The sequence below is a fragment of the Mus musculus genome, chromosome 12 (assembly GCF_000001635.26).
Source record: "Mus musculus strain C57BL/6J chromosome 12, GRCm38.p6 C57BL/6J".
In the NCBI taxonomy this organism is placed as follows: Eukaryota; Metazoa; Chordata; class Mammalia; order Rodentia; family Muridae; genus Mus; species Mus musculus.
The window spans coordinates 71,337,048-71,362,361 of NC_000078.6; the positions used below are offsets into that span (position 1 = coordinate 71,337,048).

The 25,314-nt window shown below is 43.9% G+C and overlaps 2 long non-coding RNA genes across 3 annotated transcripts; both read left to right on the plus strand.

Moving 5' to 3' along the window:
- Positions 1-459: 459 nt before the first annotated feature.
- Positions 460-5,755, plus strand: Gm33016. Its single transcript, XR_872806.1, has 3 exons — positions 460-700; positions 2,144-2,378; positions 5,435-5,755. It is a non-coding gene; the product is annotated as a predicted gene, 33016 (long non-coding RNA).
- Positions 5,756-18,382: 12,627 nt separating this feature from the next.
- Gm40438 lies at positions 18,383-25,030 on the plus strand. 2 transcript variants are annotated; one of them, XR_872804.2, is made up of 3 exons: positions 18,383-18,567; positions 19,660-19,746; positions 24,878-25,030. It is a non-coding gene; the product is annotated as a predicted gene, 40438 (long non-coding RNA). The 2 variants fall into 2 exon arrangements; XR_872805.2 differs by having other exon boundaries at positions 24,883-25,030.
- The last annotated feature ends 284 nt before the right edge of the window (positions 25,031-25,314 follow it).

Sequence of the window (25,314 nt, forward strand, 5' to 3'; positions counted from 1 at the left end):
TTATCAGCTCTGGGAATGTGAGCCCACAGGACACAGAGCAGGAGTATTGGCGTGGGTGGGTGAAGGTGATTCGCAAAATCCTGAATCCGGTGATGCATTGCTGTTGCCTCTCCTTGAGGTCTGTTTTTGGATTTGCTAAAGATAGAGGTGTTGGCAGGATGAGGTCAGATGGCTTTGGGAATGTCATGGATTTATTCCCGAAGTCGGGGGTGATGTCTTCAGGCCTCCTGTGGTTGGGTGAGGAATGAGTCAGCCAGCCCAGGTTTAAAGCCCATGAATGAAAGAGGGTTCATGGGGATATCAGCCGCTAGACTGACCCTCCTCCTGACCTTGCAGGGTGGCTCTGAGTAAGTGCGGCCCAAGTGGCTGACAGTAGGGGCTCCTGAGAGGAGCAGGGGACTTTGCCAAGAGAAGAGCTGGTAGAGAGCTTTGCCTCCTCTAAATAGGGGTAGCCAGAAAGCACGAGGGAGCTTTCTGGGTTTGAGTCACGACCTTTTCTGTCACATCTCTGCGCCTGGCAGGCTGCTGGAGAGATGTGCGTGACAGCCTCACCTTTCAGCACCGTAGTCTCACCCCTTAGGTTGAAGGAGTGAGGAGGAAAGAGAGGAGAGAGCTTCACTCTGCTTCCTAAACCCACCCTTGCCGGGTCAGGAGCAGATCACCGAGGTCAGCAGCCTCGTGGGACCATCAGGATGATAAGGTGAAAGAGGTCTCCTAATCCCTTAAGAATGTGATGTCACCTGAGCCACTGTCCCATCATGCCCTGGTCTTCTAGTTACCTGGCGTTTACAGAAGGGCACCCTTGAATTTTAATTAGGTACAAAATCATTTCTTTTTCCGTTTTTAAAATGATAAATGACTTGGAGAAGCGGACACAACCAAGTCCTTTCAGGATTTAAGGTGTGGAAGTGAATATATGATGGATGGGCTTTGAATTCGGTTAGCTCTGACTAAGATAAATTGTCACTAAAACACAAGGCTGTGCATTTCCATATCCAAGCCTGTCTGGCTTTTAAAACCAGCTATTCCCCAGAGGCCCCTTGCCAGCAACAGGAATGGATAATAATGATCAGATTAGGAGAAAGTCATTACAATCACGGAGGCTGGTGATTTGCTGGGCTGGAATGTTTACTTAAGTTGCTTGGCTCATCATTTCCTGCAGTGGCCGCAGAATGATGGGATGTTAGCGGCTCATCATCTACAGCCACCACTAGACAGACTCCAATGTGTCCCTTGTCATAGCAGACAACAAACTGGAAGTGACTCCCTGCTTACATTGTGTGTGTGTATATGATGTATATGTACGTGTATATATGTGTATGTGAATATGTGTATATGTATATATATATATATGTGTATGTGGATATGTATATATGTGTATATATGTCATGTGTATATGTGTATATATATTTGCAATTTATTTTTATTAATATACAGGAACAAAGCAATGGACAGACTCTGGGAAAAATTTCCCAAAGTTTATCTATCTGTAATTACTTTAATCTAAGGGCTGCCTCTGAAACAATGCACAAAGGACTGGTAACTCTTGCTCCCTCAGAGGATGACTGTGGTAGGCTATTAATATTTCTTAAACTATTCACTAGAATATTGCCTACTAATATTAAATATAAACTCGCACTTCTCCCACCATAGCCTCGCAAATGTTGGGGTTACGGGAATGCACTGTTGCACTTGGCCTAATTCTCTTTTTGTTTTCTTCTTTTTTGCAAAGGACACACCATGCTGGTTGTTCTGCTTCTTTAGTTAATGTGCATAATTAACTCATTGTATCCATTTTCCAACCTCAGCCAGTGTTGAAGGTGACCATTTACCACCCTTAATTAACAGGATTAATAAGAAGCAAAATTCATCAGAGAGACTGTCTTACCCGATCTCACCAGGAGCTCTGTGGTTGTACCTGCCCAGAGAAAGACAATGATACTAATTTAAGCTTAGATTTTAAGATAAACCACCAGGTATTTATCTTACAAATGTAGTCTGTATTTATGGTAGAACAGACTGCATGCTGATAAGTAACCCAGTGTCTATGTAGCCAAGGTTTTTGTTGTGACCTTTCAAGCCATATATATCCTTAGTCATCGGTATAGACTCTCTCTTTATATTCATTTCCTTCTGCCTTTAGCTGCATCTTCATGTAGGCATGTGTGATGTCACCAACTCAGTTCCCAAGAGCCAGGCAGATAACATACACGTGTGAAGTCAGCTGGATAGAAGGCAAATTGGAGGCTGAAAAGGATGAAGCTGAACTGGAGGGTTCATACTCAGCCTAAGGTAACTCGACGTTGCAGTGATGCGTGACCACACAGAGCAGCGGAGGCTGGAGCCAGCTCACGGGCTACAGATACATTTCTCGGGAGGTAACTGGGGTTGCTATTCTCTTCTGTATTTACTGAGATAGTCAGTGTATATGTTTGTATGCATGTATGGACGTCTGAATGTTAAACATGTGCGTGCATCCCCTCTCCTTTTTTCTGTTAAGGAAATGATAGTATGCCTGTGCAGCTTTTATCTCTGTGGCTCGGCCACATCATTCGGCTGACAGTCCTCTGTCCTGTCTGCAGCAGCACTTGCAACTTCTCTCCCGATTATCTCTTGGTCCTCTTCCAAGGAGGCCAGAGTTCTTCCCTGCTATAGTGCATCTCTATTTCCTTTTAATGAAAACAGCCTCTCGCCACTCTGAACCTTTCGTGTCTCTCCACCCTCCATCCCCTCCCTCTCAACCTCATCGACTTCCTTTCCCTTTCTTTGCTCTGTCTCACTGGTATTGCTCTCACCTACTAGTAATGATTAGCTTCCAATTCCCCCTTGCACTTTTTTATGCCATTGTAAGAATCATTAGGGACATTAAGGAGGACAAAAGCCAAGCTTGACCCTTGGGTCATCCTATTAGACTCAACTGTCTTCCCCAAGTTGAATACTATGTCATCCATCACTGTACTTTCTAAATGCTCTCGCCAACAGCTTTGAGCTGGAAAGAGCCACTCAGTATCTACCATCTGCTACCAAGTCCGTCCTAACGATATAACAAAATTTAATGAAGACTCTCCTTCAATGAATACAATTATTAGGCATGATTCTGTTGACAGGGTACGAACCTGCAGCTTTTCATTTCCCAGCAGGGCCTAATACCATGCGCCGAAAAGAACAGTTTTTGGTTTTGCCATTATGGGAGTATGATCTTGGTAAGCATCAAACTGCTGAGATTTGGTTCCCTCCTCTATAGAAGAGGCCAGTGAGTTCTGTCCCAGTTCTGTCATGAAGTTATTAGGAGGAAGTTACAAAATGCATATGAAAATGTCTTAGTAAATGATACAAGCACAGACTCTGTTCAACACTGGGGTTGACCATTAATTGAGAAAAGAGGCTAGTGGAAGAACACACAGACCCTATCATGAGTCACAATTTATCCCAAACTGTTCTGTGTTTCTTCACCTTTAGCAATCCCCACTCAGCATTCGACTTTGACCTGGCTTCTCAGGGACTCTAGATGTCTGCCCTGGAGAAGATGGCCTCCTTGCTTCATCCAGGGACACACTTGCATCTCCTCTCTGACTTGTTTCCTCTTTCTAGGGTACATTGTATTTTTTTTTTATCTTTCTTAGTTCCTGCCAGGGGCTCAAATTTCTAACAGTCTCTCCCAAGTGCAGCTATTTTTGCAAGGCTACCTTGCTTCCTCACCACCCCTATATCCATTCCCTCCTAGTTAGCTTCTTGCTGTCCCATCCCCCAACACCACTCTACCTGGAAGCCACACGCTAACAACCAAATCCACCAGTGTTGGCGCAGTTCTGCTCCTTCTCGGACTCTTTATCACATTCACCACTATTGTTAATAAAGCACAATCCCGGTTTCCTTTTTTTAACTTTTCCCCTAAAAGACTGATCTCATTATTTAAATAATGTTTGTATTAATTCTTTGAGAGTTTTCTCTTTTAGAGCAGAGTTGGGCTTTATTAATAGATCTTAATGTAGATTTAAGCACCAGGCTAACAGAAAGGCGCTTAGGAAAGGGGTATTATGCACCCGTGTAAGAGTGTGGTCTTCTCGAGATAGTTTGTACTTAGATGCCTTCACCATACCATGTATACAATCTTAGTGGCTTCTGCAGTTGTATCTCAGGGGTTGCTGGGTGGGGGTAGGGGTGGAAGAGAGATGGCTCAGAAGTTTTGAGAGTACTTGTTGCTCTTGCAGAGCACCGGAGTTTGATTCCAGCACCTACAGAGTTGCTCACAATCGTCTGAGCCCCAGTTCCACAGGATCTGCCATGCAAAACACTCATACACATTAAATGAAATAAATTAAAAAATTGAGAAGGGTTTCTAAGGGTCTGAAGAAAGAACATAAGGGTGGCTCCTCCGTTCTCTTGACTAGGGTTACAGCTGGTAAGGTAAAAGCAGGCTACACAGGGTTAACAGGAGGGGGCCGACACACGTTTTTATTGTAAACAGTTTAATGCCTTGCTTGTGACTTTCCCAGAAAATTCTAGTTCACATTTGGGGAAAGAGTGAACACACATTTGAAGGTCTTAAGCATAGTCTTTTGGTATTTTAACATTTTTATTAAACTTACTTCAATATAAAAGGAGTATCGCGTAGCCAGTTGTGACAGCAACTGTCACTACTTGTGAGGGATTCTTTCAGTCAGCTCCTTTTGTTTTTGAGGCAGTGGCTCATGTAGCCTAGGCTAGCACAAACTTGTTATGTGACTGAATATGACCTTGGACTTTTCATCCTCCTGCCTCTACCTCCAAGCCCTGGGATTATAGGCAGGGATCAAACCTGGGCCCTTCTGTGTACTTCCAGGCCAGCACCTTACCAACTGAGCTATACCCCAAGCTGTCTGTTGGAATGCTTGCCTCTGGCTGGTGAGAGACTTCAAGCCTATTCTAGAGTAAGGGATCTCTCCACCCCCCCCCCTCCATTCCTCAGCTTTTCCTTTTTTCTCTCCTGCCTCAGTCTTTTATTTTATTTTATTTTATTTATTTATTTCCAAAGACTGGTGGACAGTAGGGGTTTTACTATCTAAAGTTGATTTGTGATATTTACATATCTTAGCATGTATGCATGTGTATGTTTGTGTATGTATGTATGTATGTATGTATGTATTTTCTTGGTTCTTTTTTAGATTTATTTACTCACTTTACATCCCTACTGCAGCCCTCCCTCCCACCTTTTTTTTTTTTTTTTTTTTTTTAAATTTTGCTTCTTAGATGTAAATGTTTTTCAAGTTCTGTCCCCAAACCTCGGTGTCCTCATGGACTCTCACATCTTCTACGGATTGTGTCCGTCCCCCCCCCCCCCCCGCGTCTCAGGAAGCTCAGCCCTAAGCCCTTCCGGCCTCATGAGGTATTCTTCGTCAAACTTGTTTTCTCACAGCTAATTTATTTATCTGATTTTCTCTTCAAATTTTCCTAGAAATTGACAATTACTCCCAAAGCTGAAAACTAATCTGGAGCACAGGCGGTCGGGCTGCTGAGGAACTCAGAAGCAGAGCAGGAGAAACAGTCGCGTATCAGTCCGAGGGAACCGGCTGTGGACCACAGGGGAAAGGCAGCTTCGCGTGAGAGCAGGAAGAGAGAGCACATCCGGGTTAGCAGGGTCGGGAGACCAGGACTTGTGGGCAAACTGCAGTGTGTCTTTCTTTTCTTCTAAGTTCCTGACCAGCGGAATCATTGATTTAAGACTCATTGTTTTAAAACTGTTTAATGGGATTATTAGATCTTGCTTTGAAACCTGCATATCCCTCATTTCTTTTCCCTTACGATGACACATTTGAGACACAAGGAGAGTTATCGATGAGATGATGGACCCGTTATCACGTGCTTCTGTCACATTTAGCTGTTTGTAGACTATTTCATTCTAAAATGACTTTAGGCCTGTGTCTTAGTCAGGGTTTCTATTCCTGCACAAACATCATGACCAAGAAGCAAGTTGGGGAGGAAAGGGTTTATTCCACTTACATTTCCACACTGCTGTTCATCACCAAAGGAAGTCAGGACTGGAACTCAAGCAGGTCAGGAAGCAGGAGCTGATGCAGGGGCCATGGAGGGATGTTCTTTACTGGCTTGCTTCCCCTGGCTTGCTCAGCCTGCTCTCTTATAGAACCCATAGAGATGGTCCCACCCACAAGGGACCTTTCCCACTTGATCACTAATTGAGAAAATGCCCCACAGCTGGATCTCATGGAGGTATTTCCCCAACTGAAGCTCCTTTCTCTGTGATAACTCTATCTTGTGTCAAGTTGACACACAAAACCAGCTAGTACAACTTGAAAGCCAAATAATAACATCTTACATAGCCATAGTACTGCTGTCAAAGTCAGGAAATTAACTTGAAATTCCTCTCCTGACTCAGCCTCCCCAGGGCTGGGACTGAACCTGTGTCACCACCACATCCAGCAATACTCTCGAAGAACATAGTAGCCTTATACAAATGCCACCAACTGTCCTCTTTTTTTCCTGGTCCAGCTTCCTGTGTTGCCTTTGGGACAGTTCCTTAATCTTCATTGATTTTTAATCACAGGGTATTTGTGGGAAAAACACTGAGACTTAATTTCATGAACTGTGTCTCAGTTTGGATTTGCCTGGTGTTTTTCTTTGTTTAAATTCAGGTCTTGCTTTGTTTTTTGTTTTTTGTTTGTTTTTGAGACAGGGTTTCTCTATGTAGTCCTGGCTGTCCTGGAACTCACTTTGTAGACCAGGCTGGCCTCGAACTCAGAAATTCACCCTGCCTCTGCCTCCCGAATGCTGGGATTAAAGGTGTGCACCACCACCGCCCAGCAGGTCTTGCATTTTAGCAACACCACAGAGGTGCTCTGTGTGCATGCGTCCATCTCAGTAAGTACCCACCGTGGACCTGGCACCTTACTGGGCAGAGGGTGGTCCATTCTGGATCACTTTCATTCCTTGGCTACCGAGATGATTTCCAGGTTTTTCTACCAGGAAGTTATTAATCTACTGTTTGTCATTAGTAGTTGTTAAGGAGTGCTCATGTGGAAATATTTTCCAGGATGCAGATATCCTATTTGTAAGCTGTATAGTTGTATCTTCACTATTAGCATCATTGTTAGTTCACACCTGCCACGATAGTAATTGCCCTGTCAATCAGAAATTCAAGGTCATTCTAGGATACATAGTCTGGGATACAGGATACAGGAGACTCTGTCCCCTCCCCCTGGCCCCCACAAAAAAAGTCTTTGTAGAAAGGTAGAGAGACCCTGCCTCAAACAAACAAACAAAAACAAAAGAAAATAAAAGTCTCCTCAAGCCGGGCGGTGGTGGCACATGCCTTTAATCCCAGCACTTGGGAGGCAGAGGCAGGCGGCTTTCTGAGTTTGAGGCCAGCCTGGTCTATCTACAAAGTGAGTTCCAGGACAGCCAGGGCTATACAGAGAAACCCTGTCTCAAAAAAACCAACCCCCCCCAAAAAAAAGTCTCCTCAAGAAATAGCTTTGGTGTTTGCCAAGAAGTGTTGTTTTTTTGCTTCTTTTTTAAAAAAATTTTTCGTTATGTCTCTTGTTTCTTTATATCAATAGAGACTTGTGAAATTTGCTTCCTAAGCTATAAAGTATTACTATCACTATCCAGCTGTTTAAGGTGTCCCAGTTGTGGCCATTGTGTGGTGTGCTTCCTATATCCTTGGGTTGCTTGGTTGGTTTTAGTATTTGAGTCCTTCAGCTTCAGGGTGCCTTGGACTGTTCTACTGTATCTTTAAACTCTCATAGTTACCTATCACAGTACCACAGAATTCTCTTGTGCCACGTGAGTGAATCTTTTTATTTCTTTAATTTCATTTTCAAGATGGAGCGTCTGTATATAGCCCAAGCAGGCCACAAACTCATGATCCTCCTGCCTCAACCACCCAAGTTCATGACAGGTAGGCACCGTGACACCTTGTGACATTTCTGTGCATCCTTCAGTAATTCAGACTTGTTAGTTTCTCCCATCAGTTGTTTCTGTTCTCCTAATATGGGATGTATTAACTCTATATACATTTCCATCCATGGTTTCATACATTAACTACATGTTTATAAACAAATGAGTTTTGGTTGGTGTTTTTTCTGTATTTTACAATACTAAGTAAGTGATGTAATATTATACATACATGTAATTAGATGTTTACAGACTCACATAACTGAAAAGTGTATTCATTTTGAGTGCTACAACATGTGCTGTTGTGGGATTATACAAGCTTATTTATTCTTTCATGACTCAAGGCATTTTGACCATGCCCAGTTTTCACTGTTATAAACACAGTCTTGTAAACTTTCTGACTGAGCTGTTATGTTAGGGTTCCACTGGGTTATGTATCCAGAAGTGTAGTTACTTAGTCATAGTATGTCTGTCTTCATCTTCAACAGAACTCGTCTTCTGAGAGGTTGCGTCTTCCCTCACATCAATGATACGTGGATTTTTGTAGGAATGAAATAAACGATATATGCTGTTCTTTTATTTATATACTTTGACTCCCAGTGAGGCCAAACACCCCTGTAGACCTTTGCACATCTCTCCCCAGTGCCCTGCTCACTCACACTCTGGCCCCGCGCTCTCTTAGCATGTCGTTTCTTTCTGACTTTACAGCTGCTTTTATAAATTCCAGCTGTTGGAGCATCGTTTGGGGTCTCTGATGGGAGCATTGCCTCTCAGTGAGCAGCTTGGCTTCTAACATTCCTTGAAGTGTCTTTCCAGCCTTGTTTCAGGCTAGCTCTCTGAGTGGGTGCTGATTGGCCACACCAGCGAAGGAGCGTTTGCCTTGCCACTCTTAAGTCAATTGTTTTAAACCAAACTTGTTCATGGGGATTTGGAAGCAACTGAATGTGTTTAAAATGAAGTTTTAGACTTAGGCTTCAGAGATCCAATCAGAAATGGGAGGGAGAGAGAGAAAGAGAGAGAGAGAGAGCAAGAGAGAGCAAAAAACCAAGAGAGGCATCAGAAAGGGACTTTGATCCTTTCACAAGTGAGGTGTAACCTTCAGCTGTTTCTTTGAAATAGAATCTGAGAGTCCAAGGCTAGGTGGAGGTGCTTTGATATCTGTAATATCCAATTTAAAATTCACTGGTTTCTAGATATAAAGACCTGGAAGGAGCCACAGGGACCATCTGGCTCAACCCTCTCATTTTACAGGAAATAGAAGCTCAGAGAGATGAAATAAAACATTCACCATTGAGACTTAGTTTCAGTTTCTCAAGATTCCAAGTCTTAACGGGATGGGCTTCACCGCTCACTCTCAAGAGGAAATGTGACTCTGCTGACCCCGGGGCAGAAGTACATAATCTTCTAGAATTTCTTCTCTTTTCTGAGACATCCCTGCCTCCTACTGCCAACACTTTCGAAATTTTATATAAATACTGGTTAAATGCTTTGAACACATAGCAGCTAATATTCCTTTGAACCTGGTGGGCGTTATAAATCAGTCTGCAGGAAAGATAGGGGACTTTTGTTTCTCTCTCTTTCTTTCTCCCTCTCCCCCTCCCCCCCGCTCTGTGTCTGTCTGTCTTTCCCTCCCTCCCTCTCTGGGAGAAAACACAGTACTAATTTTTTCTTAGACTTTGGAACCTTTAGTGGAAAACAGACCCCTCCAAGTGGTTAGGTGAGAGCCTTTGAGCAAGTCCAAAGGACCTAAGCATTCTTTCCTTACTGATTTTTTTTTTCATGTACAAGATCTATATTTAAGTGACTCAAAAGTTTATTTTGATAAAATCAGTTTTTCTTTCCAAATAAAGTGCCAAATAAGGGGTTATATTTCTAGTCAGAGTCCTTTCAGGCCCTACCTTGCCTGCGAGTTTAGGATAAGATACATCAAACATGCTTTGAGAAAAAGCAGAAAAAGCAACTGAATCTAGCAAACTCCTTTGGGTCCTCTCCTAACGACCAGCTCCCTCCACTGCCCAGAGTTCTTAAATCACCCAGCTTTCCCGTGGGCTTCTTCATGTAGTAATTGTCTGATTTCTCAGCCCTTGCTTACTTTATAAAGCGGTCTTCTGCAATCTACAGCTGAAGGCAGATGGTTAACTGCTGGAGGACCATGCCGGCCCTGTTTACTCTGCCGCTGATGATAATGATGGTGGAGATGGCGATAAAAATAAAAACAAAAGAATTATGCTTATTACACGCCGGGCAGTGCTCTAAGTATTTTACGCATAAGGATAACTCACTTAATCGTCCCGTGTCTAGGAAGAAAATGACTATCATTATCTCCACTTAACACGAGGAGGAGGCGGACAGAGGTCAAACCATCCATCCAGACTCCAACTGTTTACCAGAGAGGCCAAGCAGAATGCAGAAGAGACATAACAATGGGTCATTGGGGAGATTATTTACAAAACGTGGGTCTCAAGGAGGCATGGGGGACCTAGGGCCTAGTCAATCCTCACACACTGGCTCATATGGATGAGACCAGAGCTGTCAGGATTCAAGAATTCCTTCTGAGGCCAATTGAACTTTGCCTCTTGCATGGAGTCATCTTTGGCCAGGGATTCTGTTGGTGCATAGAAGTCTTTCAGGGAAGAAGAGGGAGAGAAGACCCCTCACACTTGTCTACCCTCCCTCTGCACATTAACACTTGTCATCATCACACTATCATCGTCATCATCAGTGTGCATGTGTGTGGGTGGATATGCGCATGTGAGTGCTGGCGCCCTCACTGGAGGGTCTCTCTGGAGTTCGAGTTAGAGACACGCTGGGAACTGGGTCCTTTGGATGAACAGTGTGTGCTCCTAACCACTGAACATGTCCTCCAGCCCATTCCTTTACATTCTGGACAGAATCGTTTAGTGGCTGAATGTGGTAGAACTTTTAAGTGTTCCAATGTGTGTCGATGACATGGCTACAGTCTAGCACCAGGGCAGAGAGCAGTGTCCTGGCACATACCAGATCCTATGTAGTAGAGCTGGGATTTGAACTCAGGCAGTCAGTCTCACTCCAAGGTTTCCTAAGCACTGTGCTATATACATTGGGCATGGAAGGCAGAACGACTAGCAGGAGGCTGGAGTGTGCTAGATAACTCACGTAAGAGCTGTGACTTGCGTGTGCTGCCCGTGTAGGTCCTGATGCGCAGGAGACCCAGAGCAGCAGGCTGGTTTTGTCATTCACGTATATGTACGTACCTCCCTTGCTCTAGAAAGTGCTAGAAGGTGCTGGACTCGTGCCCATCCCTATCACTGACCAAGTATACATCTTTGTGTTTTAGGTAGGACAGTATTTTACTGATTCCCCTCTATCTGTTCATCTTTTCTCATTGCTGTATTGTTTCGAGGATTATTCCAAAAAATGAGCTGGGTTACAGCTATTCTGCAATTGAAAGTTGCTAAAGATTGGATTACCTCCACTTAGATTGATGTCTGGGAGGAGTTTACGTAAATTTGTCCGAAGCCATAATTGAATTTTACAAGCCATAGCCAAGAATCAACCGCCACTGGCTGGTACAAAACATTTTCACCATTACTCCCACTTTCCACTTAGCTTCCCTTTGACACAATGGAAAAAACCCTGGGGCGCTATGGGATTGTTTGAGAGAGGAACAGTGGCAGCGGGAGGTATTTTAGGTTTTGTGTTGAAAGCAACTGAGGAATAGGAGTGAGTCCCTCCTTGGGAAGTCAGCCTGAAGGCAGGTTTCCTATCAGGGGGTGTGGCCCAAGGGGAGCTTGTAGACAGAGGGAGGACAATTAAGAGGACAAGCAGCGCTGAGTTAGCGGTGTGCCTTCACTTTCTCTTCTGGCCTTTTGCACTTGCAAAAATTGCCGTTGGGAATAAGAATTTTCCATCAAAGGGGACCATTTACTCTGAAGTTCTAAAAACTGAGAGTGAGGGTAGAGAGACAGGCATACCATCTCTGCTTCTTCAAGTTGTGCATCCTTATAACACTTCTCAGGAGCTCCAGAGGGAAAAAATCCCTGGATATAGAAAAGGCACAAAGTTTTCTTTCAGTAGAAGACTCACAGAATGGGAAAAAAAAATGGCAACTGTTGAACTCCTGTCTTCCTCCTGTCTGCTAGAATCACAAAGCCCAGCAGTGGTGGGTCCATGGTCACCTCTGAGCTGTGAGCTACATCAAGTTGTTGAAGAGCACAGGGAAATGTGACCTTAGAGATGTGGACCACAGAACTCTTGTAAACATTACTAGAGAGCTTGAATAATATTGTTCAGCAAAACATTGTAAGGAATGGCGAGGTCACTGAGACTCGATGTGATTATCATAGCCAGCCCTGGCTCCACTGGGCTGTTCGTTCAGAGGGGTTTCTGGCAAGGGGTGATATTTTAATATTACCATTTTGCCTTCTTCCTTTATAAAGAGGAAACTGCCAGCCGCCTCTCATTCGGGCAAAGACAGAGTGACTTTGAAGCCTGTTTTTCTTCTCCTTCAGAAGAGTTCTTTCAGAGGTGTCCTTTCTTTTGTGTGAGAGAATCATTATCACGGTCTGGGAGAGATGCTGAGACTGGCCCTCATGCAGCCTTTTTGGGTTCATTCCATTGCAAGTGACCATGTGAACAGAAGGAAAAGTCACCAGGAGGGGAAAACCTAGGACTTCAGTCTTTTGTGGAGAAGGAGGGGAAGTCACGCCTTGAACAGCTATGCGCTGCGGCTGGCGGGAGAGAGCATCTTGATTCCCTACCCTAACTTTTGAGATAGTTTCTTTCTTTTTTCTTTCTTTCTTTTCTTTTCTTTTTTTTCTTTTCTTTTCTTTTCTTTTCTTTTCTTTTCTTTCTTTCTTTTTCTTTTTTTTTTTTTTTTTTTTTTTTTTTTTTTTTTGAGACAGGGTTTTCTCTGTGTAGTCTTGGCTGTCCTGGAACTCACTCTGTAGACCAGGCTGGCCTCGAACTCAGAAATCTGCCTGCCTCTGCCTCCCAAGTGTTGGGATTAGAGGCGTGTGCCACCACGCCTAGCTAAGGTTCAAGAAGCATCACTTGTTCCTCTCACATGTATCCTCTCAGCAGAATTTCCACATCTTTACTCTGTCAGAACTGCTCACCTCACTGGCCTTGCAGGGCTGGATTCCTGGTGGGTGTGTAGCTATGAAGGAAAATGAAAAAGAAAAAAACAAAAAACAAAAACAAAAACCAAACAACCAAACAAAGAACCCTCCTTACATTTCAAATGTATTATCTGGTTTGGCAAGAACCTCTCTACTAACTGTAAGTACAGGGAGACTGGGAGTGGACAGCCCAACCCTGAGGGGCGACTCCCAGCTCAGCCTCTGTGGTTTCTATGGGAACGGGAAGCATCATTTAGCACCTGCTCAATGATTCATGCAGAACAATGGACCAAGCTCCTCCCAGAGGCTGGTGAGCTAACCCATACAAAAGGATGGACAGATAGGAGGACTAAATTCTAGCATACTAGTTCTATACAACAGCAGGGTGACTACAGCCAGTACTAACTCATTACATTATTTCTGTTTGGAAATGAACAGAAGAGAAGGTTTGGATGCTCTCAATATATGAAACAATGAATGTTTCAGATGGTGGGTGTGCTAATTTATGATCTGATTATTTGCATACTGTGTACATGTGTCACACAATAACTTCAAATATGGACAGGTACAATGTTACTTAAGGGGGAGGAGAACAACACAGAACAAAGGGAGAAGAGCTTGGGTAGGCAGCACTTTGCCACCACAGATCTGTTTATCTCCAAGGAATTACTAATGTTTGTTATTTACACCCCTAATTATAGAGATAGTTCCTTATTTGCGGAGCATTTGGATCCCACTCATATAAACATTCTCTATTTGTAACAATGTTTGTGAGACATATAAAGAATAGATACATCATCCCATGTCAAATGATCTGAATGCCTAGGCAGGTAGATTAGTAAGTTACATTTAAGTATCTTTTAAACTAAAACTCTTTAGGACAGAGGTTAAAAGAGGTATTCTTGTTTGTTCGGTTTTTTAGACACAGTTTCTCTGTGTAGTCTGGTTTTCCTAGAACTTGCTCTGTAGACCAGGCTGGACTTGAACTCACAGAGATCCACTTGCCTTTACAAACTCCCAAGAGCTGGGCTTAAAGGTGTGCACCATCACTGCCTGGGAAAGAAGGCATTTTTAGTAATGCGCTGTCTGTGGAGATTACTGTTTTATCTGATTTTAAAACTGCTAAGCTTTCCTTGGAAAGTTTTCTGAGACCCTTGATGTTTCACAATCTCAATATTTATAAAGATCAGGGTGGTGGTGTTAGTAGATTTTTGAAAACAGACACTCTAAGAAACATCCCCACCTGAACCGAGTGAGAGACTGAAGCAAGCATGGTGAGAAGCCCCGATGTTGGAGAACTTTGCTTTAAGGTTTGGGCTGAGTGCAATGTGGAGAGACTTTTGGGGTGCGGCTTGGCAGGAATCTGACGTTAGGCCTTGACAAAGAAGTAAGTTCAGGCAGGGATCTGACATTGGCCAAGGACAAGGAAGTAAGAATCTGATTTTAGGGTAGAACAAAAGAAGTAGGCTTCTGGCAAGATTTTGGGCTTGGGCAAGGAAGTGGGGTCAGGTATTTTGGTCATTCTGATAAGCCCTTAAAAACAACTGTCACGAGAGTAATCACAGGACTTTGCTTACTACCTGTTAGTTCCTTATTGTACTGCTTGCCCTTAGTACTTGCATGTAATTAAAATGGTATAAAAGCGGATTGGGAAAATTAAATTTTCCTTCAGTCTCAGAATTGACTGGGCTCATGCTACAATGTTGTCTAGTTGTCCTTTTTCTTTTTAATCCTCACTCCTTCGCTGGAGAACCTGTTGATTGACTGAGCGGACTTGGTCAGTGCATGAAGCAGTCAGAGCAGGATGCACAGGAAAGCTCTGTGCATTCTTTTCAGTGCAAGTGCTACCAAAAAAGAGGTCATTGGATTAAAGAAAAAGCTGGAGTCATAGGTGCCAGGGACAAAGGCTGAATCGGGTTAATGCCCTCCTGTTCTAGGGAGGAAACACTGCCTTCCACACCGACAGAATGAGGCGCTGTTTCATCCATCACTTGGGTGAAAATGAACTTGGGCTTCTTTTGCTTTTTCAAACTGGCTGCTGTGGGGGAGGAGGAGCCACGATCCACTCTCTCTTTTGTACAACTGAGATCTCATGGGGAGTTGGAGAGAAATGAGGAGTCGCAGGGAAGATGGTGGGATGAGCTGTCCGTTGCCTGCTGTTGGTGAAGTCCCTGGTCCACACTAGGTCCTCTGTGTGCACAGAAGAATCAACTTGACTAGAACATACTGGCCCCATCCTCAAGGTGTTTGGAACCTTCAACTGTTCCAAACTCATCTTACAACTGTTTTGAAGAGTAGGAGCTCTCAGCGCTGAATTTAGTCTCAGGCTTGAGTTAAGGTTCACGTTCTTGCTGGACACCGGCCATAGCTCGACTCCATTGTGTCTTCAATGATATTGCCAGAGGCTAGTCACCCTTGTGTCCAAGAGACTTGAACTAGAGACAAGCCAGGATTAGAAAAATAATGCATGAACAAATTATGTGGGATACTCTGGTTACCAGCCCCACCGCTGTTGATGGATGAAGATGTCATCCTGGGAGAACTGCCTGGCTTCTAAGTGGAAGCCAACCCCTTCAGTGTTCCTCCTTCCCTCGGCTGGCTGTCCAGTGTAGAGTCTTTCTTTGCTTTGCTAATTGGTTCTGAAAGCTCACCACGTATTCATCCATTGTTTCATTTCTTCTCATGTAACTTCTACAAACACTAGCCTGTCACCCCTGAGTGACTTAATATGGAGACAGCAAGAGTGCAGACAGCAAGGCCTTGGCTCAGGTGCTTGCTCCATATGAAGAAGAGACAGAGGCCACACATAGAACTACATACTGGTCATTGTATACAGTAAATTCAGTGAGTGGATGCAAAATACACATGATAGGAGCCAATAAGCAAGGACTTGCCAGAGGGAGGGATGTGTGAGCAGGACCTTGAAGGATGAGTAGGGATTAATTAGGTAAAGGAGTAGGCAGACACATTTAAGTCAGGAGGAATGGCTTCAGGAGGGCTGGGGACAGCAGATCCTGAAAAGACTCGATGGCTCTCAGTTTTGATTCTTTTTTTTTTTTCTTCAAATTTTCTTAGATATTTTCTTCATTTACTCAGTTTTGAGTCTTACTTCTACAATGAATGGCTAGACTTTAATACCATTGGGACACATTTAATTTGCATCTGAAGCTATGGTCAAGAGACTGCAGGTGATGGGGTCAGAGAACAAAAGGTTATAGGTCAACAGGAAGAGATGTAAGATCCTATTTATAAAAAAAATTGTGTTTATTCTTTGAGAATTTTATCCAGCATATTTTGAGCATATTCTTAACCCTTTTCCTAACTCCAAGATGAGAGGTTCTTAACCTTTTAAAGGAGAGGGAGGAAGTGGATAGAGGCAAGAGGTGAGGCAGGGTCTGGAGGTTGGCCCGGTCCAGGGGTGAGAAAACAAAGGGGTCACAGAGGCCAGGCTTTGGCTGGAGATCATGTTCTGTGTGGTCTCCAGGGAGACGGATGGTGTGGTGATGGACCTGAAGGCTTTGCAGTGCCTTTGTCCACTTCTCAGTAGAGGTGTTCAGTAGTCAGATCTTCACTGGAAGCGCACTGCTAGATGGACCACCTAATGCTTTATTCTAAAGTTTATTCTTTTAGGTAGAATTATAAGTGGGATATGTTCGCTGACTTCATTCACAGCTCACTCACCATCAGTGTATACAGTTTAGAAATACAAACGATCTTTGCAAGTTGATATTATATTTTGAAACTTTACTGAACTTGTTCATTACTTCAAATTGGGGTGTGTGTGTGTGTGTGTGTGTGTGTGTGTGTGTGTGTGTTAGCTTTTTGGAGATAGTCTTTTCTATGTATCCCAGGCTGCTCTCAAACTTATAAATGTCTAGCCTTAGCCTCTAAAATGTTAGGCTCACAGACATATACCACCATCCCTGGATTTTTTTTTTTTTTAAATCACAGTTGCCTCTCAAGTTCAATCATTTTATTCTTTTGTAACCTCAGAGCCACAAAAAATACTCATCGCTTAATAGATGCACAGTAAAGAGTGCATAAAAGCTGTGTTTGATAGAGTCAGTGTCCAATAATGATGTGGAGCTGTTAACAAGAGGGTAGGTGAAGTGGGCCACTGACATAGTTTAAATACTCTCAGAGCCTTTTGACACACAGCTTGTGCGTACACACAACATTCTTGTCCTCCTCTCCTTAATCTCAAACTACTGAGTCCCTGATTCAACTGGTGTCCTCCTCCTTATTTAATTTTTATTTATTTGTAATATATTATATATATCTTTTATAGTATGTATACATACACACATATAATTTATAGACAAGGCCCTCCCCCCACTCTCTCTCTCTAACTCTGGCTATTCTGGGACTCGACATGTAAAACAGGCTGGCCTTGAACTCATAGAGATATCCCTATCTTACTCTTCTGAGTACTGATATTAAAGGTGGATGTCATCATATTTGATTAATTAATCACTTATCTAGGATCTGTGTGATGGAGAGTCCTGATACTCTGCCACCTCAGTCATCTACAAAACGAGTCTTCAAAGGCAACCACACAGGTCAATAGCATGTAAGTAAAAGCCTTAATGTGTTGTCTGTGTGTGTAGGGTTGCACAGTATGTTAACATACTTACTCAGCTGTTAGAGAAGTGATACCCCTGCCTCCCTCAAAAAGCATTGCTTCAACTTGCCAATTTTTGGTCAGCATTCCTGAATTTTAGCAATATTATTAAGCACTGTGTAAAATCTACCCGGAATCTAGGGCACCTACTGCTTAGTCCTTATACTCATTAGTAAACACCAAACAGACCCGACCATATGGTTCCGCTTGCTTGCCGCTTGCTCAACTCTCCCTTCCATTCCCTTCCGGGTCTCTAGAATTCTCTTGCTGCCATTCGATGTCCCAGCGGTGAGCCCACTGAGTGCTTTGTCACATGCTCCCTAGCTGCTACTCAGTTCGGTGATTTTTACATCTGTGGTCACACTCGTTGGGCAGCTAATCCCAAGATGTTTCACGGTGGATGCTGATTTTAGGTCCCCAGGGGATATGGAAAACAAAATAACATTGTTTCTCTTTTTCAGTGGCTTGCCCTCCTTCCTTAGAAACTGTTTTGGTACCTTCCCAGGGCTATCAAGTGTCAGCATTTAGAGGCAAACATGATTTGTTTAATAAATAGGACTTCGCAGAGCTTCAGGTGGCCTTGGCAGGCTACGGTGCTGACCAAGGTTTTAATTACTCAGTGGCCAGTAAACCCTGCTGAGTCTTACATGCTGTCACAGGGTCAGTGGAAAACCAAGGTCACCAGAGTAAAGTGCTTAGCTGTCATTGGGGTTTTGTCTAATCAATAACCAAAGCAAACAGTTTACACACATGCAATCAAAGTACAACCGGCAGACATTTCTCAAGCATTTAGCATTGGACATCATGCTAGCCTCTGGGGACAGAGAGTTACACAAAATATGACTCTCACCTTTAAAAGATCATAGTCTTTCTGGAGGTGTGGAAACTATGAGCAGAGAGATAGTAATGCCAGGGACAGCATCAGAATTTGTAGAACTCTGTCTTATCTGGGTGCAGGTAGGAGTTTATTTCTAAAACTGTGGGTTCAAAAGGAAATGTTTGGATTCTTGAGAGCACACAAGGGGCCTGTTGTGGGTAAACTATGATGTATCGGTGTGGGTGAAAACCTCAGAGGTAGGAGAGGAGTTTTGGTATTCTGGACAGTGAAGGGATGCTTCCTTGGAGCAGCTTGGGTATTACAGGGGAGGAGACTGATGTAATAGGTGTTTGTGGGGTTGGGGGTGGGGCAGCATTCAGATGCCTTTGAATTCCAATCCATAACATTGGGTACTATTTTGTTTATGTTTAGTTTCCAGCTTTAGTGGTTGAAGCCCAAGCCCCAACAAGCCAGGTTCAACCACCTGCCCTCAATAAGTCAATTAATTACAGGACCAACATTAGTAGTGAAAATCAGGAAGATTTATTCAATGCAGCCATGTTGGAGAGAAGGAGAGATCCAGAGACTCCCCCTAAGTCTGTGTTCTGGGTTCAGATGGAGAGTGGGGTTTAAATAGAAATCAAGAGATATGCATGGCTAAACAGCCACCAAGGTGTGTTTACCTGCCAATCATTGTGTTAGCCCCAAGTCTCGGCTGCAGGGTCATCTGGCAAACTGTGACTCTCTCCCTCAACAAGTTCCTCTCCTGATGTCCAGTGCTTCCACTATCTCTCCTCCCAGCAGGAGATTCTGGGGAGAAATACTTATTTCTTAGGGTCTATTCTTCCAACACTAAGGCAGCCAATGGGGGTAGGGTGGGCTGGGGCAGGGAAGCCTTTAGAATATACTCATTCCTGCCAGATGGGTTGGTTCCAGTTTGATGTTTTGTATTTGAGACAGGGTCTCCTATAACCCAGGCTGATTTAATTAATCCTTGCTATATAGCCAAGGATGATATTTCTCTGTCTTGTTTCATGCACATGAGTTAAGTGTGTGCCCTGAATGAGAACAGCTCCTGTAGGCTCATATATTTGAATCCCTAAGGTGGAACTGTTGTGGGAAGGATTAAGGGGTGTGGCTTTATTGGAGGGAGTGTGCCATTGGGGGAGGGCTTTGAAGTTTCAAAAGCCCATGCCAGGTTCAGTCTCTCTTTCTCTACCTCCAACTTGCAGATACGTGAGCCCCAGCTACTGTTCCAGCACCGTGTCTGCCTGCCTTCTTCCATGTTTCCTGCCATGATGGTCATGGACTCTGAAACTGTAAGCAAGCCCCTGATTTAATGTTTTCTTTTATAAGTTGCCTTAGTTATAGTATTTTTTCAGAGCAATAGAAAAGTAATAAGCCTATGTGGGCACATGGAAAGGTCAGAAAAGGGAGTCAAGTGTCGTTCTTATTGCTCTCTGCATATTATCCTGATACAGGACCTCTCATTGGACCCAAAGCTCTCCACTTTAGTTAGACGATCTAGCCAGCCAGTTCCCAGGGGCCACCTGTTTCCAGCCCTGTCCCCTCCCAATGTGAGAGTTCTAGGTGTATGTAGCCATGTCCATTTTTTTTTTTTTACACATGTACTGGAGATTTGAACCCAGGTGCTCATGCTTGCGTTACCAAGCACTGTTACCCACTGAGCCATCTTCCAGATCCAAGGGATGACCTGGACTCCCCGATCCCCTGGCTCCTGCATTCCAGTATTGGGGAATCTCTGATGAAGATGATGGAGTTTACAAAGATTATTCTTAGCCAGAATGTACAAACTTATTTAGTATGCATGTGCATGTGGGTGTGGGTGGGTGTGCCACACGCTTGCCACTGTGAGTGTGGAGATGTAAGAACGACTTTCTGAGGTTGGTGCTCTTCTTCCACCCTGGGAACTCTTGGGATCCAACTCAGGTGCTGAGGCTGGGTGACAAGTGCTTTTACACTGAGACACGTTACTGGCCCTGCTAATGCTTTGAAGAAAAAACTAGAGTATCTGTGGGACTAGGTAGAGGCAAACATTGATATGTTTAACTACAGTTTTAGTTGAATATATATTCCAAATATATGTATTTAACATATTACATATCTATGTATATATTTATATATTCTCTATATACAGAATATATACATTCAGAACACACACACACACACACACACTGTGACTACAAAGCTCTAAGGGATCAGGGACAGTATGCTATGCGCATCTCTGCACTTAAACAGCAGAACCAGCCAGGTACAGGCCCTAGTGAGCTACTCGGAGCTAGCCCTCTTCCTGGAAGTACTGAAAGTCACTGGGGAGAAAAGAGAATAAACAGAATTATCAGAAAGAAGAGGAAGGGAGAGGAAAAGGAAGAAATCTAGGGAAACAGGAAGGAGGACACTAAAAAATCTTCCCTTAAGTGGGAGCGTGAGAACAAGGCAGAAAGTCATCTTGGATGTTTGGCTGAACTCTTTCTTTCAGCACTGGGCACTGAACCCAGAGCTTTCCAGATGGCAGGCAAGCATGCTACTCCTGAGCTACATCACGGGGCTTGACTTTCTCTTTTGACCTTATGATCATGTTAATATATTTGCATGGAAGAAAATGAACTGTGAATTTTATCTTTTTCTGGACTAGCAATGCATAATGGTACAATCCAGATGCAGCAAGCCACAGCTTCTTCTTAGCAAAGTGCTCAAAGGAATTGTGCCAGTAAACTGTGACGGTGGGTAGGCAAGGTCATTCAATGCATTCTGACTTATCATATTTAAAAAATATTAAAAAACATTTATTTATTCTCTTTCCCTCTCTCTTTCATTCCTCTCTCCCTCCAACCCATCCCCACTCTATGTGTGCATGTGTGTGTGTATGTGTGTTGACTCACTTGTGCACTTGCACAGATGTGCTAAAAGTATGGTTTGTGCATAGAGGCCAGAAGGTACCTTGCTGTATTCAGTTCTGTTTTTCACTGTTTGAGTCCTGCAAACTGCACTCCAGTGGTTGGGCTTGGGAGCAAGCGCCTTTGCCCACAGAGCCATCTCACTGGTCCCTGACTTACAGTATGTTTATAATGGCTTCATCAGGCTCTACCCTCATCCCAAACTAGAAGTATCCACACAAGACAATAAAGACACTATGTGGCACATCACAAGGGCAGAGCCTTTGTCTTAGTTGAAGGAATTTATGGTAAAAATTCAAGGGAATAAAGAAAAAACAGGAAGTGATTCTTGGTATGATTAATTCTTGGTGTTTGTTTATTCAAGAAAATTCAACAGCATTTTTCTTGTTCAGACTAGGAGGTGGGATGCATGGAGTAAAGGGTATACTTGCCAAACCCCTGAAAGAACGGGGTGCTATCAGGGCATTCCAAGGGTTTGGAAATTGGTAGAGCAAACAAAACTTAGAAATTAGTTGCCTACATAGTGTGGTTTTTGCTGGAAGAGTTTTGTTTCTTGTTTGCATTTGTATTAATTTTTGGCGACACAGTTGGATTTCCTGCAGAAATGCCTCTCCCATTTATTAATTCTCATTGGAAATCATCCCTAAAGCCAGAGGCTAAAGATTTAAACCATCCACTTGTTATCAGAGTTCTGGGAATTGTTTTTGCTCAGCCTGAAGATTCTTACTCGGGGCCTGTTTCGTGGTTGTCCTCTGAGGGTGGCTAGGATTAGCTACCACCTGAGAGCTTCTCACCTGAGGTGCTTGGTGGATTGTGTCAGGGACAGTCAGCTGGAACCCTGACACATCATGTGACCCCTTCATACAGTCAGCTGACCTCATGGCAAAACTGCTGGATTCTAAAGACAAGCATTGTGGGGACAGGAAGCAGAACTTCTGCCTGGAAAATATATTTAAGATCCCTGAACATCTGTCTTCTTTTCACTGTGGGAAAAGCTCAGGGTCAATGGAACTCAGCTTTGATCCCATCCACGTGGCTAAGATCAGAGGTAGAGGGTTCTCGGCCTTACTTCCTCCCCACCAAGTCTGCTCTGAGTACCTCGGACCTCCCAGTCCTCCAGGTGTCCTGACTGACACTGGTCTCAGGGTGTGAATCAAGTAGTCTCTCAAAGCAATTTGATGGGTGAACCACACGTGTGAGACAAACATTTGACTGGGGAAAACGGTTTAATGTGGAATGTGTGATCATTCCCAACAAGAGATCTGTCCACATTTACTTAACAGTACCAGGAAATAACCAAACGAAGAAAAGAAACTGAGGAGACTAGACCAGATTTCCAGAGGGTGTTCATCTCCTCAAGGGAGGGAAGGAGGTGCCTGCATATAAACAAAGCCCTTGTAGGCTGAAGCTGGTGTGATTCAGGCTCAGTCTTCTCTGCACCCCAGCTCATTATACATCATTTCCCCTTCACTAAAGCAGCCCCCTTCAGCTGCACTTACCCTCTGGTGCTGCCTGTGACCAGAATGAAGGAAATCACACTTCCTCGTTCACAGATCCCAGTTCGGTCTTGCTCAATTTAAGTAGGTCTGTTCCCTCAAATACTGGGATATATACTAGGGAGCCTACAGTAAGTGGGTGAAAAAACTGATAAAACTCTGGGTGCCATAAATATCTTTTGACCTGTCTTCACTATCACTCCCATCTCTCTATTTACTTCTATGAGGGGGTCTGAATTCCAGGAACAAGTCCCTGGCGGCAAGAGTGCTCCTCTCCTTACATGGGTTCCCTAGCAAGTTACAAGTCTACAGTCTTTCCATGCAGTAATTAAAAGGGACTTTTTCCCCCCTCAAGGCAACATAAAATTTAGAAAAGGTAGAGGGCTTTCCTAGTATGCACGAATCCCACTAGGTCCAGTGCCAGGCACTGTGTAAATTAGGCTTGGTGGTACACACCTAACATCTCAGCACTCAGGGTGTAGGTGAGAATTAGAAATCCAAGTTCATTCTTGGCTCCATACAGTACACTCAAGGTCAGCAAGACCTTGTCTGGGTGAAGGAGAGAGAGGAGTGGGAGGGGAGGAGGAGAGAGAGGAGAGAGAGGACAGAGAGAGAGAGAGAGAGAGAGAGAGAGAGAGGTGATGTATTTTGGCAGAAAGAAAAAAAATTAGATATTTTCACCTTAGAATTATAAAAACTTCCCACTCATTCTGCACACATCCACAACACCACGCTCTTCCTTCTCTGACCTTGGGACTGGGATTTGTCATCCATCATTCAATCTGAAGGTTTATGTGCAAGCCCCTGCCAGCCCGAATCACTTGCTACTCTTGGCATATACAGTCCGTAAGCGCATTCCTAACACTTCACCCATTTTCTCGTATCTGTTTAAACATTTTAGCTCAGTACGCATCATCTGAAAAGGACTCTGATGCAATCACCTACAGCCATGCCTTTCTGCTGCGGCCTGTAATTCCCTCTTGATTAAGATGGAGAGACTGATTTGGCTGGCATTACATGCAAATAAACCGTGTCGTGGGGGCAGGTGTAGTCTTTCAATGTGCCAGCATCTGTGAGTTGGGTTCAGTAGTCAGCTTTCTTCACCCATCTGGCTTCACTACAGGATTTCTACAGATTGAGAACCGTCTATTAGGCTCAGATGAAAACTATCGTCGCTGAAAGTTCTCATTTGGAATCGTTCAGTCATGCCTATTAACCCCAGCCATCGCTGCTCTCCTTTAAAGAGGCAAGTGAAGAGGAATGGGCTTTCCTCTTGGGCAGCCACTCAAAGGGTCACCGTCTTTCAGAAGAAGACAGGTCGAGGAAGGGACTGAGGAAATAGTTTAAGACCACATAGTGACTGGGCTATCACTGTACTGCATTTCTAGTCATGTACTGAAGAAGCTCTGGGTTTGATTGATAGAGCCTGCCTCAGAGTAAGAGGTGGAGGAACGAAGATTCCTAGAATTAGAGTTCTTTATAAATGCATTCGCGTGTAGGTGTGACCACATGCGCACATACATACTTTTGTACACACACACAAGCAAACACACATGTCCATACCCATACACCTCACACACAATACACATGAGTATTGCCGTTTTGCTGTCATTAAACACGTATTTGTGTGCTACTCCCCATTTTTCTTGTTTCTACAGTCTAGGGAGAGGAGGTCACCTAGGAGATTGAAAAGGTACATACTTGGTGTGTCTGTGAGACTTGTTTCCAGAAAAGAACTGATGAGGACAAATCCCTTCTTAATGTGGGCAGCACCATCTCATGGGTTGAGGTCCCACGTGGAATAATGGGAAAAGGCAACAGTACCAGCGCAGCAGTGAGCCAGCATTCGCTATTTATTCCTTTACTTCCTGGCTGAGGTGGTTTAAATATGCTTGCCCCAGGGAGTGACACTATTAGGAGGCGTGGCCGCATTGGAGTAGGTGTGGCTTTGTTGGGGTGGGCGTGGCCTTGTTGGAGGAAGTATGTCATGTGTGGGTGGGTTCTGAAGGCTCCTAGTGCTCAAACTTCCTTCCCAGTGCAGAAGAGAGTCTCTCCTGCCTGTCTGCCCCAAGGGAGTCTTCTGCTGCTGCGTTTGGATCAAGTTGTAGAGCTCTTCCAGTACCATGTCTGCCTGCATGCTACCATGCTTCCTGCCATGATGATAATGGACTGAACCTCTGAACCTGTAAGCCAGCCCCAATTACATGTTTGCCTTTATGAGAGTTGCCTTGGTTATGGTGTCTCTTCACAGCAATGGAAACCCTAGCTAAGCTACTGGCCCATGCTTGATATGGACAGAACTCTCTGGAACAGAATCAACAGAAATTTCTCTTCCCTGTCTGTGTCAGGTCTGCAGAGATGGCTCATCGGTTAAGAGCACTGACTGCTCTTTGCAGAGGATCTGAGTTCAATTTCCAGCAACCACATGGTGGCTCACAACCATCTGTGATGGGATCTGATGCCCTCTTCTGGT